The 13,688-nt window shown below is 53.3% G+C and overlaps 1 protein-coding gene and 1 long non-coding RNA gene across 3 annotated transcripts in view; one reads left to right on the forward strand and one right to left on the reverse strand.

Moving 5' to 3' along the window:
• Window positions 1-4,167, reverse strand: part of CDH5 (cadherin 5) — a 33,837-nt gene extending 29,670 nt beyond the window's left edge. Inside the window, exon 1 of the mRNA XM_086689277.1 lies at window positions 4,019-4,167. The gene's annotated coding sequence lies outside the window, so the exon portion shown is untranslated. The remainder of the gene's footprint in view (window positions 1-4,018) is intronic.
• Window positions 4,168-4,187: 20 nt separating this feature from the next.
• The window catches only part of LOC147573425 (uncharacterized), a 783,429-nt gene continuing 773,928 nt past the window's right edge, over window positions 4,188-13,688 (forward strand). For both annotated transcript variants that reach the window (XR_015244758.1, XR_015244759.1), the window contains exon 1: window positions 4,188-4,764. This is a non-coding gene — a long non-coding RNA (uncharacterized LOC147573425). The remainder of the gene's footprint in view (window positions 4,765-13,688) is intronic.

Raw genomic sequence — 13,688 nt, forward strand, 5'->3', positions numbered from 1 at the left:
CTACGCCACCACCTTGAGCCTCAGTCTAGAACAGACTCCTTCAGGGACGCCCTCATTGTCTGCCTGATCCTCAGCATTTACAGCTGGGTCTTCGCAGCCACGGGCACTGGGAGGATGGAGGGTGAGGCCCTGTGAGCCTTGGGCATGGGGTGTATTGGGGCAATTAGGCAGCTATGAGCTGGCCTCTTGGGGCTTTCTCCTGGTTTGCAGCCCAATTCGGCCTAGGGACCTGATCCTGTGGGTCCCAGACCTGAGCCCCTTCCCTGGGGTCCTGCCAATAGCTTCCCTGTCTCTACTTCCCTTCGAGGTGACCATGCTGCTCCCCTGCTGACCTCTCCTCCCTGGCTCCCCATCCTTGCAGGATGAAACCTAGCTCCTGAGCCTGTGTTCAAGGCCCAGCATAGCATGTCCCCTGCCCACCTCTCTGGCTTTTCTCTCCCTCATCTCCCTGCTCCTTCCAACCATGAGGAGAGTAGACATTTCTGGAAGGCACATTGCTCTTCCTCTCTCCAGCAGGCTTTTTGCACAGGCTGTTCCCCTGCATGGGGACACATGAACACACACGTATCCCTGAGCAGAGGACCTCTTACATATGGCTGGCAAGACAAACTCATCAGTTGCCACTCACCCCTTTCCATACCTGTGAGACATCACTGATCACAGGATTACAGTATTCATCCCCACTGAATTTGAACTCAGCCCCTGAATTCTCAATACAATCTTTCAAGTAGATACTAGCGATTCACCAAATGTTGAAATTGAAACAATTTCCTGCTGGGTTTCTGAGTTCTAGGGCCATCCAGTCTATACCCCTGTCTTCTAATGGGGCAGCTTCAAGCTTCAAGTATAGAACACCCCTTACCCACACCAGGGAGACTTTTCCAGCCTTCTGTGGGCTTTGTGACTTTGACTGGGGCTCTGAGGCTGTCAATGGGAGCAACAGAATGAGGCCCACACACCTGCCTATTTGTATTGGCCCAGCTTCTCAAAAGCTGCGTGGCCTCAGGCCCATTCCTTGCCCTCTGAGCCTCAGCTCACTCAGCTAAAATGGAGGCAACAATAGCTGCCTATTGAGGAGGATTAAATGAGGTCATGGGTGAGAAATTGGTATACAGTAGGTGCTCAGTAAGTATGCAGGTGTCTTGACCTTTATGTGCCCACCCACTCCAGCCTGGTGACTGTGGGCTTGACTGGCCAACTCATACCTGACTGCATTTCCTCTTTGTGCCCTGGGCCCACCTCCTACACCCCTCTGTTCTCCAGAAGGAAATCTTTTTCTTTGCCTACCTGTCCCTGGGGTCCCTTTTTTCCCTTCCTGCCAGGATCTGACTGTTACTGTGTCCCAAGACAGATAATCTGGAGGTCTCTGAATGAGTTTAGGGACCATTTGATCCATCCCCTGCCCAGAGAGATTAGAAGACTGAAGCCCAGAAATACCTCTCAATATCCTCTGGGCTCCTGCTCTTCCTCCAGGAAGCCTGCTGGGATTTTTCCACCCATTATCTGCTTGGGCTTGTGTCAGGATGGGCTTTTTAGTATTTCTAGCCAGAAACCAAGCTCCTCAGGGTAGGACCTGTCTCCTACAACATTCCTCCCAGGATCATTGGGTTCCTAGCTTGTCCTCATGCCTGCTTCTGTGGCTTGAACTGTCAGGTTCAATCCTCTCTGACTTTTCTCCTCTCTAAGCTTCACAGTGGAGTGTGGTGGGGCTGTGGGGTCAGAAGGGGCTGGCCTCATATTTTTGCTTCCATCTCATGCTTGCTGTGTAGCCTGGGACTGGCTGCTTGGTCTCTCTCAGCATCTGTGGTCTCCTCTGTCAAATGGGATTTCTTTTAGTAGCTTCAAGGATGCCGAGGGGGTGCAGAGATGGCCAGAAGTAGCAGGGATGGATCCCCATAGGGGAGGGGCCCAAGATTTTTCCAGAGCGAGTGGCCACTGTGTTCACCTCTTGTCCCCGAGGCAGCAGCAGAACTGTGAGTCAGCCAACTTTGGAAGAAAATAAGTGTGGCCCCTCTGGTTTCCTGCCCTCATGTCCGGCCCTTGTTTAGCAGCACAATTGGTCAGGTTGAGACTGCAGGGTGGGCAGCTTAACCCCTGCGAGGCCAGTGCACGCCTTCCCTACTGCCTTGCAGCAGTCAGTGGGAATTGGTAGGGCTGCCTGGGGGCTCAGCAGCTCCTGGGCCCCTTGGAGGCCACCTGCTGCCCTCTGGGCTGGGCTCCCAAGGTGGCCGGACTCTGCTGCTCCCTACCACCTAACGGGCAGCCAGAGCTCCTGGTCCTGGCATTCATGGCCTCCAGTGTCACTAGCCTTTCTGGCGCTGCCTGCTCTAAAAAACCCTGTGGCCAGCCAGCCTCCCCAAATCCTCCAAGCTGCCTAGGCTTCCTGCCTCCCCCAGCAGACCCTTCACATCTTGGGGGATCCTGTCTGCCCCCTTCACACAGCAGCACCGTCCTTGGGGTGGGGAGTGAGCCCGGGGCCCAGAGTTCTTGCCAGAGGAATTGCTGAGTCAACATCCTCTCACCTACGCCCTCTTCACTCCCACCTGCCATGGAATGGCTGACCTTGGGGGGTCAAAACCTTGAGGACATTCACAGCTCTGGTGTGGCGGGTAAATTCAGCTGTGATTTCTTGAAGGCACCCCTCCCCTGAGCCATTCCTGGAGCCAGTGCTGGGTGTGTACATTGCCTTCTTCACTAGGCTCACCAGAAGACTGCTTCCTCCATTGTACAGATGAGAAAGCTGAGGCATGGTGCTGGAAAGAGTCTGGGCTTTGGGGTGCAGATCCTGCTTCTCATCCCCACTCCTGCTCTTACTTTGCTCAGTCTCACCCATCTCAGTCGTACCCCCTGCGGAATGGAGAAAGGACTCCTCTAACTCTCGCAGTAGTAGAATCGAGTGCTCCGTCAGTTAGAACCTTTTATCCTGGGGCATGTGGGTGGCTCATTTGCTTGAGCATCTGACTTTTGATCTCAGCTCAGGACATGATCTCATGGTTTGTGAGATTGAGCCCTGTGTCAGCGCGGAGCCTGCTTGGGATTCTCCCTCTCCCTCTCTTCCTGTCCCTCCCCCACTCACTCTCTCTCTCTCTCTCTCTCTCTCTCTCTCAAAATAAAAATAAACATAAAAAAAGAGAACCTTTTGTCTGTATCACCTGCAGTTCCCACAACAGCTTGTAGAGTCACTGTCTCTTGTTCAGACAAACACACAGAGGTTTGGAGAACATGGAGGTTTGGAGGTGCTGAGTAATTTTCCCGGAGTAACATGGGAAGGAGTGATAGAGCTGGGCATCCCACCCTAAACTGCCTGCCTTCGATTCGTTTTGGGGGAACTTCCGCAAAACATGAGGGCTGTGGGGTCCCAAACTTGGGGCGTCTGGGGAGAAAGGGTGGGCCGCTTTGCCGACCACAGCTCCCGTGGCTTGTACCTGGTCCCTGAAGTGTCCGGGGCAGGGAGGGGAGGGATCCATAGGCAGGGCCTCAGGTGCCCAGAGCCAAGCCTCAGCTTGCCTTTTCTAAAAATGGTGGTGCTGGCTGACAGAGAGGGGCCGCGGCTCAGAGCTCCCCTTCCAGGGCTCCTCTCCCAATGCCATAACAGAACATTGGTAGGAGGGATGATGTGAGGCTTTGGTAAATCCTCTCCCGTGGGGGAGGGCCACCCAAGAGGAGACTAGGCCCGGGTGCCACTCTTCTGCCTCTGAGTGCTGGCAACTCAGACCCCTGTGCTCTCTGAAACATGGCGTGGATGGAAGCCAGTGGGCCTTCAAGGCTCATGGAGTTGGAGGGTCTACACGTGGAAGAACTTCCCCCACCAAGTCCTGAGAATGCCCGCTTGTGCCCACGACACCACCACTAGCTCACCGCTCTGAGCCAGGAGGAGACTCGGTCCGCCCCCAAGGAATGGCTCTTCCCCGGGACCCCAACAACGACCGCTCTACAGATGGGGCAGCCAAGCACCCTCTCAGCTCGGGTGCTTGGTGAGGCGTCTGGGGTGGAGTAGGGGCGGGGATTCCGCACTCACCGAGCTCGCGGACCGAGAGGTGTCTTGGTTCCGTCTGTCCGTTTGGCTGAGCTGCTGTGGAGCTCCGTGGAGCTCAGCCGATAGCCTCTCGAGGGGAGCCACACCCGGTCAGTGAGGGAGGCCTGGCTGCCGCCCCTTCAGGTTTTCCAGCTGGCCCTGGCCCACTTCCCCCTGGGATGGTTTCCTGTTATTGTTCCTTTGTGAGGGCCGGGCTGGCTGCAGATAGGCAGGCTCTGTGGTGGGCGGCTGCCTCGGCCCAGCCGGGCTGTGCTCGTAGAGGCCTGGGCCTGGACCGGGCCTGGCACGCTCAGGTCAGATCCCAGTCCCAGGCCTCAGCTCTGCTCCTGATGGGACCTGGAGCCAGACACATCTCCCTCCCTGGCCCGATGCTCAGTTTCCTCATCTGTAAATGGGGATAATCAGACCTCAAACTCACATGGGTGTTGGGATCAGCGAGAGTCAAAATGAAACTGAGGGCGGGATCCGGTCCGTCAGAACCAAGCAGCTGGGGGCAGGAGGGGCACAGATTCTGTGAACCTGGAGAGTCCTAGGAGGAGCTTTTATAAACTGAACAGACCTGATCAGCTCAACTGACTGGGAATCTCCCAGGGTGGTGGGAGTGTGTCCTTTGAATGGTTGCTCTCGTTTTCTCCTGAGCGAGCAGTTGGGAAGTCCCAAATGTGCTCCTTTACGGGACTGGGCAGACAGAGACCTGAGAGGGAGAACGTCTTGCCCAGAAGCACTCAGTAAGTCTGAGGACATGGGTATGGAGCTGGGGAACGGGGTGGGAAAATGATTTTTGGGAAGGTGAGATAAAGATCTGTCTCTTTGGGGCATGTTGAGTTGGAGATGGCTTTTGGACACCCAGGTGGTGATGCCAGGTTTGCAGTTGGAGACGGGTGCATACAGGTGGCTTAGGGATGAGGTTTAGAAGCTCTGATCTTATGGCTTATTTCCGTGAGGCTGTGGGAGTGGATGAACTTAGAGGGAGGGAGGCCCCTGGCATCTGAGATTTGTATATCTTCTAGGAGAGCCTGGCGGGGAAAAGGGAAAGCCGGGAGAGGGCAGGGCTGTGGAGAGCAGGCAAAGACGAGGACAGGGTGTCAGCTGGGTAAGGGGAGGGCAGATTTGGAAGCTGGAAGTCACAGACAGCTGTGGACAGAGCAGGTTAAGTGGAATGGGGGTAGACAAGGCAGATTAGAGGGGCTGGTGAACAGGGATGAAGAGGGGGAGATGAGTGTGATCACAGCTTCACAGTGAACAGGAACAAGAAATGGGAGAGAGATTCTGTGTGTGTGTGTGTGTGTGTGTGTGTGTGTGTGTGTGTGTGTGTGTGTGTGTCTTTAAAGTTATGTTTGTGTGGAGGGGACTTCTAGATGATGCTGGAGGGAGAAGAGCGACCTGTGGAGGGAGGACGGTCCTGAGGCGGGCCTCTGCACAGGATCCAGCACATTCCATCACTTTTGGTGGAATGAACAAACAAAGGCGCAGCGTTTTCTTATTTTCTTCCCCAACAGGCTTAACTCTGTCTTCCCCAGCCAGAGGGTGGATGTGGCCCCAGGCCAGCTGGTCCCTCAGCCCCATGCTCCTGGCTCTGCACGCCCCAGCCTGGGCTCTCTGCCTGCTCTGTGGTGTACGTGCCTGTGGGACCGGGCTGGGCCTGGCCTCACTTCCTGTGGGGTCTCAGACTTGTCGCTGGTGGCAGATGGGGACAGGGTCTGTGTTGGCACCATCTGCTGATTCCCTTTGTACTCCCAGTCCACAGGAAAGTTGACTCTGCCCCGAAGCCTGCTGTTCCTGTCATCTGTGAACAAAGGGATGGCTATCCAGGCATGTGCCCTGGGGCAGGGATGTGGTCACCCTGAAGAGGTAGTCCAGGCCATGGGAGGAAGGCTAGTGCCCTTGGGGCTCCTGGGGAGCTCATGTCCGATTTCTGCCACCACCCAGCCCCTGCTCCAACCCCTCTGGAGGCACAAGAGGCACTGGGAAGGCACAAGGCCGGGAAGTGCCATCAGGAGCAAAGGAGGCAGCCGGTGGGCCGGCAGGAAACGGGATGGTCTGTGAGACCTGATTAGCAGTGGAGGAGGAAGCGACAATCAGGATGGTGGGGTGGACTGGGAGTGTGGCAGTGAGGCCTGAGGACACCCACCTAGCCTCTGCCAGGACGAAAGCTGACTGGAGACTCGGCCCTGTGGTGTCCTGCTTGGAGAGGTTCAGACTTGGGTGTCGGCCGACCTGGTTCAGATCCTACCCTGGCCTCTCACTGGCTGTGTGACCCAGGGTGGTTGACATGCCGCTCTGAGCCTGTTTCTTTACCTGTGAAATGGGTTGCAGTCCACACTTGGCAGGGCCGTCCAGAGGATCAAATAAGACAGCATAAATAAATGACTGCAGGGACAAGCATTTTACCAAGCAGGTAAAATTTCTTACAGTGTGGTCCTCAGGCCAGCTGCCTCCCAGCCACTTGGGGTGGGGGGGCGGCGCTTGTTGAAAATGCAGATTCCTGGCCCTCACATGCAGACTGATGGAGTCAGAATGGCTGGCAGTGGAGCCCTGAGGCCTGCGATGCATTTGCAGCTCTCTGGATGCTCAGGTTTGGGAGTCATGGCATGCGTGTCCTCAGAGCCCTGAGCTCTCTTTCCAGGGACTCCTCTTTCAGTCCTCAGAGCAACCCTGAGGGGCAGGACTGTCGTCATCCCCATTATGCAGAGGGGGAAACAGAGACTGGGAATGAACTGCTTTCCACGATCAGAGCTTGTCAGTGGTAGAATGGAAATTCTGACCCATGGCCTCTGTTTCCTGAGGTCATGTCCTCGCTGCCCACCCTTCCCCCATGCCCAGGCTTTCCTGCCCATTTCATTGAATGAAAGAATGCATGAGTGAGGCACGGAATGGGTCAACGACCACTGGCATGTTGAGGCAGACACAAGGCGCGGGGTTGGGTATACACCTGTGTTCTGTGGTATATCCCGGCACATGGTGGGGCCTCTTCTTGAAGCCTTCAAAGAGGCTCTGACTCAATCCATCCATCCAACTCTCAGCCCCGCTGGGCGCACAGCTCTGTGTCTGGCTCCGGGTGGGCGCCCAGGGAAGAAAAGAGGCCAGCCCGTGATAAACTCTGAGTCTGGGGTGGAGCCGTTGCGGTCACCGACACTGCTGTGAACTCAGCACCAGTTATGTGCCACCTCCGCTCCAGGCCCTGTGCTTTCTTTTCAGTATTCCCGGTGGCCTTGTGAGGGGGGTATGGCTCTGCCCCTGCTGCAGCATCATGTACGTGGCCCAGCATGGCAGCGCCTGGCTCAGACCAGGGCTCCCGTGAGCGTGCCAGCCCTGCCCCACTGCCTCCATCCCATCTCAGGCTGAGCTGCTCCAGCCACTGCCTCCGAGGATGCTCTTCGCTTCCCAGCTCTGCCTGCCCAAACCTCCCACCCAGCGCTTCAGTGCCCAGCTCAGACATACTGCCCCTCCATCCAGCCTGCCTAGATTCCCATTCTGGGAGCATCATGCCCCCTGGGAAGCTTCCACTCCACCTGCCCCCCACTTGTTCCGTTCCAAAACCTATAGGGCCCCTTGCCTGTTTTCTTGTGTAATGATTCCTCACTATAGCCCTGAGAAGTGTCAATGCTGTTCATATGCTCATTTTTCTTAAGAGGGAGCCAAGGCTCAGAGAGGCTGAGGAACTTGCCCAAGGTCACACAGCTCTCAAGTAGCAGAGCCAGGATTCCAGTGCTCATCTTCTGGTTCCCAGTTTAGTGCTCACTTTACACCATCCTACTCCTGACGAATTGTCATTGGGTAACAATGTTTTATGCTCATCTATTATTAAAATATACTGTTAATGGTGTCCAGTCTTTGCCTAGCTTTGTGCTCGGCATGGGGGATGCAGACATGACCCAGGCTTGGTCCCTGCCTTTGATGTTTCACGTTAGTGTGAGCTGCATTGGGTGGGGCCGGGGTGGGAACAGAGGTGTATGCCCCATGCCGAGGGTGCCTGGAGGTGGCCCTGGGGAGCCGCGGAGGATGGGAGTCCCCAAGATGTTGAAAGGATAGGCACGAGCTGCCCAAGCACAGAGCAGGAGGAAGGACTGGCCAGGCAGAGGGCATGGTTAAGGCCGAAGGTGCGGAGGCCTCCTTGGCAAGAAGCCATCCCGTGGAGGGAAGCACTGAGGTTCTGTGAGGGTGAATCGGGGACTGGCTGGATGAGGCCAGTGGCGGAGAGCCGCTCCTGCCTCCCTGAGGAGCTTGGGCAGGGGCACACCTGAGGCCTCCCACTTGTCAGGGACCTGCAGAGCCCTGAATTTTAGGAGAATTGCCTGGTCCAGGGTAGCATCCTGCGGTCAGGCCAGGGAGAGGCTGCAGGCTGGGGAACCTCAGGCCACCGCTGCTGTGCAGGTGCCGTTGCTGGAGCCCGACTGAGGCCTCTCCTCAGCCAGGAAAGGACTAGCTGAGCAGGAATTGAATTCCCGACAGTGAGAACAATACCTTATCCGCCGAGCACTTTCCCAGATGTTTCTCACTTTTCTCCCACAACATCCGGGGGACGCTGGTAGGAAGCCACGCTCCCGTGCTTTGGGGCTGAGGGGACCAAGGAGCAGTCGGTGAGGGTTCCGAAGGGTCCCCGTGGTTATGTCCTGAGAATGCCTGCCACTTACCGTCCTGCCGATCCCAGCTGAGCCATACAGCCTTTGGTGCCTCAGTTTCTCCTTCTGTAAAATGAGGGTGATCGCATGCCTTTCTCATGGGGTTGGTGGAAAGTGCATGGAGCAGTCCCTGGCATCAGTAAGTGCTTGATAAACATGAGTCGTGACAATGATGTCCATAGAAGTTGATAGTGGGACACACTTGAGGGTGTGGGCAGGGCACCACATGAGCATAGCGTTTGCTGGGCAGCCGGGTGGCTGCATGTGTATGTTTAAGAGCGCACATAGAGCATGTAAGGCACCCATCTGGATTGACTGTGTAGGTGTTGATGGGTGTGTGAGTGGGTACAGCTGCCCAGGGGAGGGCCAGGCCTTGGAGCAGCACCTTCCTCCCCCATCATCTGGAATCATCTGCCACGTTATCCCATTGACCAGTCCTTCTGCACCCCTGTCTCCTGCGGAGGCCACAGAAGTCAAAGCCTGGCTCAAAGGTGGAGACTAAAGCCCCTGCTTCCCTGTCTGGGGGGCAGGCCTGAGTCTGGCAGAGCACTGGCCCCTTGAAAGCCAGGACTTCCTGTCTCCAGGCCGCACATTCCTTGTGTCCTCTGTCAAAGTGTCTTGGAGAACAATGGGTCAGAGTCTTTGCCATCTGTGGGGCAGGAAGGTGGGTCAGGGGCAGGTCAGTCTTGCCTCTCGATGGGGCCAACAGGGCTCCGGCCCCAGTTCTGGGCCCAGCAGTGTGACAGCGGAGTCGGAACCTGGCCGACCTGGGACGTCTGCCTCCTGCCTGTGCAGGTCCATCCCTTATTTAGGCCACCTCCACACCCCTCAGCACACACTGCCCCCTGCTCCCCTCCCCATCCCCTATGGCCCGAGTCAGGTCTTCTGGGCACAGTCCAGCTCGTCCTGGAGAAGGAGGCTGCTGGAGAGAACTCAGGGCGGATTGGACGGGACTAATCACTCAGGCTGGCAGAGATCTTGGAGATCCCCTGGCTTCACCCACCTGTCATGCCACTGAGAACCAGGAGGGAAACAAGAGAGACTAACCAGCCGAAAGAAATCCTCCCCAGCCCCTGCGCTGAAGCTCATACTCACAGGGTGTCTCTGACCTATTGCCTCTGTGTTTATGTACTGTTTTCACAAGCCTGGTGGCATGGAAGGGACAGGATGGGGCTGTGGCACTCAAACTGGGCCTCTCTGGGGGGCGGGGGCAGCCAAACCTATGGAGATGAGGAACCTGGGGGTCTTTTGTCTATGTGGACAGCTCTTCAAAACCTTTGGCTGTTTTTGCACCTCCTTGTGTCTGAGAATCTGGTTGCCGTTAGGGGTTCCTCTGCCTCTGCCTCGGGCTGAGGGATCATCCTGAGAACAGCTCCCTCTGGACTGTTTGTGATTCTGGGAAAGTTTCTTTCCAGTTCTGAGTCCTGGCTGGGGGCACTTGTGGGGAAACATGGTGGTCCTTAGCCTGGGTGAGGGAGGCTGGGGTCAGGGCAGTGGGTTGGGGGGGCAGTGTCTAGACTCCTGGGGACTAGGAAGGCTTGATGGGGGATGGTTTGTCTCCACTTCTGCCCCAAAGACCAGCCCTGAAATGCCTTCATATCTGGGACCCCTACTGTCCCTCACCTTATCCCTCTAACCCATTCCCCCTCTATTCCCATTGGTCTGCTGTTTGGTGCCAGTTCCTGCATGACAGCCACCATCTTTTACTCCCTGGGACAAAGTCCAAGCTTCTGGGCCTGGCATTCAGTACCCTGATGCCCGTGTAGCCCCACTCCCTACTTCTCAGCTCCAACCATGCTGGAGGATTGAGTTCTCTACAAGCACAGTGCTCTGTTGGGCCACGGGACCTTTGCACATGACATCTCCACTGCCTGGATTCCATCTCCCCAAGAACCTCCAGGCCCTCCCAACTCCCTGAAATTCAATCCAAATGTCATTCTCTCCATGACAAACAATACCAATAAAGAATATAGATACTTCCCATTTTATTTATTTATTTATTTATTTATTTATTTATTTATTTATTTATTATTTTAGAGAGAGAGAGTGTGTGAGTGCACGAGTAGGGGAAAGGGACAGTGGGAGAGAGAGAGGATCTTAAGCAGGCTCCATGGTCAGTTCAGAGCTCAGTGTGGAGCTTGATCTCACAACTCTGGGATCATGACCTGAGCTGAAATCAAGAGTAGGATGCTCAATGAACTTAGCACCCAGGTACCCATAGATACTTCCCTTTTAAAAATAAGAGGTTTAGGGGCCCCTAGGTGGCTCAGTCGGTTGGGCAACCGACTTCAGCTCAGGTCACGATCTTGTGGTCTGTGGGTTCGAGCCCTGTGTCGGGCTCTGTGCTGGCAGCTTAGAGCCTGGAGCCTGCTTCTGATTCTGTGTCTCCCCCTCTCTCTGCCTCTCTCCTGCTTGCTCTCTGTCTCTCTCTCAAATAATAAAAACATTTAAAATAATTAAAAAAATAAGAGCTTTATTGAGATACAATTAATAGATCATAAAGTTCATCTTGTAAATTGAACTGTAAACAGTTCAATGTTTTTTTTTGGTCTTTTTTGTATATTCACAGAGTTGTACATCAGTCACTATCATCTAATTCTAGAACATTTGCATCACCCCAGAAGAAACCCAGTACCCGTTAGCAGTGTTTCCCCATTCCTCTTCCCCACAGCCTCTGGCCACCACTAATCTACTTTTCTGTCTCTGTGGATTTGCCTATTCTGGACATTTCATACAGATGGAATCATATAACATGTGACCTTTTGTGACTGGCTTCTTTCACTTAACATGTATCAGAACTGCCATTTCTTTTCACGGCTGAATCATATTCTCATGTGTGGATAGACCATGTCTGTGTATTCTTTCATCACTTGGTGGACATCTGGGATGCTGCCCCTTTTTGGTTGTTATGAATAAGACTGCTATGAACACTTGTGTACAGGTTTTTGCATGAGGATGTTTTTTTAATTCTCTTGGAGCATATATTTAGGAGTGGGATTGCTCGGTCATATGGTAACCTCTAAATTTAGTCGTCGAGGTATTTCTGCTTTATACTTGCACCAGAAATATATAGGGTCTCCAGTTTCTCCACACCCTCACCAACATTTGTTAATATCTGTCCCGGTGGGTATGAAGTGCTATCTCAACACGGTTTTAATTCACATTTCCCAAATGACTAATGCCGTTAAGCATCTTTTCATACTTATTGCTGTTTGTGTATCTTTTGTTCTTGAAGAATGTCTGTTCAAGTCACTTGCCCATTTTTAATTGGGTTGTCTTTTTTTGTTGTTGTATTGGAAGTTTTTTTCCATGTCAAGAAATAAGTCCCTTAGCAAATATGTGGCTTGCAAATGTTTCCTCCTATTCTTTGAGTTGTCGTTACTTTCTTGATTGTGTGCTTTGAAACACAAAAGCTTTTTATTTTAGTGAAGTCCAGTTTATATACGTTTTTTTCTTTTGTCTTTTGTACCTGTGGTATCAAACTGAAGAAACTATTCCCTAATCCATGGTCATGAAGATTAGCTATCACTTCTTGAGACCTATCCTGTGTCAGGTACTTTACATATATTATTTCCTCACATCACATCCTGACAAGATAGTTTTCACTCCCATTTTACAGATGTGAAATTGAGGCATATAGCTAGTATATGGCAGAGTGTCTAGTGTCAAGCTGGGCTTAGGTGGGTGCCAAGGTGACTCACACACACCATTGGAACCCCAGCAGTGGGTTAAGGAAAAGAGTAAACCGACATTCATGGAGGACTTGCTTTGTGCCAGGTGCAGGGCTCAGTGCTGTATATGCATTATCTCACTTTCTCCCTCCGTGGCCGTGGTTCTCAAAGGGTGGCCCTGACCAGCAGCATCGGCCAGTTCTTGGGCCCTACCCTACTCCTGCTACATCAGAAACTTGGGTGGGGCCAGCAGTCTGTGTTATTTAAGAGTTTCAAGTGATTTTGATGTGCTCAAGCTTAGAGAACTACTGCCCTAAAGGCCCTCACTGCATTTGTCTGGGGAGGCTTTTCTTGTTTGTTTGTTTTTCTAAGTACCACATGGTGGGGGGAGGCACACCTAGAGATTCTGATTTAAATGGACTTGGTAGAGGCTGGACTTCACAGTTTTTATAAGTTCCCCAGAAGGTCCTAAGATGCACCTAAAGGGGCATTAATCACTTCCTTAGGAGTAGGTGCCCCCACAACTCCATTTTATAGGTGCAGAAGCTCTGGGAGGATAAAGGACATGTCCAAGGTTATATAGCCATGCAGAAGGAGGGGGAGCCGGAATTTAAAGTCCCTGTTTTCCACTTCCCCTTCTAACTCCCATTCATTACTTTTTGCTGAATTTAGAGCCTCTGTTGGTTTCTCTAGCTGTGCGCTTTGGGAAATTTTAACTGGTGCATAATGTTGCCATCTAGTGGCCATTGATGAGAACTAGTGAGCATCTTGAGGACTTCTAACAGTTCTCAGGGGACACATAGGGAAGAGGAAAGGCCGCCATTTACAGTTACTTAAGACAAATGTGTTCGGGAGACTTGGGCCCATCTTTCTAAAAGACATATTTTGAGAAAAGAATAGTGGAATGATGGCAGGCTTCATGTTTAAACACTGTTGATGAAAGTCTATTCACAAAGCCGGAGAGAGGCTGGGGAGGAGACTGTCTTCTTAATTGCACTGTGGGCAGGTTCCATGACTTTCTCCCAGGCCCATCTGTGTACTTCTCTGTGAAATCTAGTTTTAGCAAGAGCCCTGCCAATTCAGCTTAGCCAGAACCCCTGACCCTGGATATCCGGTCAGGTCCCTCCCCCTCCTCCCCCTCAATCCCCCCTCTCCCTGGCCTGCCTTCAGCAAGAGTCCTGTTTAGATCATTTTAGCCAGAATCCCCATTACCCCTGATGTTTCTCTTAGCAAGTTCCCATCCATTGCCTCCCACTCAGCTTGCTCCTTGGCTGTAAGTCCTCTCTCGTCCTTGCTGTGTTTGAATTTGAGCCTGCTCTCCTCCAGAACTCCACTGCAGCGGTCCCTATAACTATCATG

This window comes from Puma concolor, chromosome E2 (assembly GCF_028749965.1).
Source record: "Puma concolor isolate L17-30 chromosome E2, mPumCon1.1.hap2, whole genome shotgun sequence".
Taxonomy (NCBI): Eukaryota; Metazoa; Chordata; class Mammalia; order Carnivora; family Felidae; genus Puma; species Puma concolor.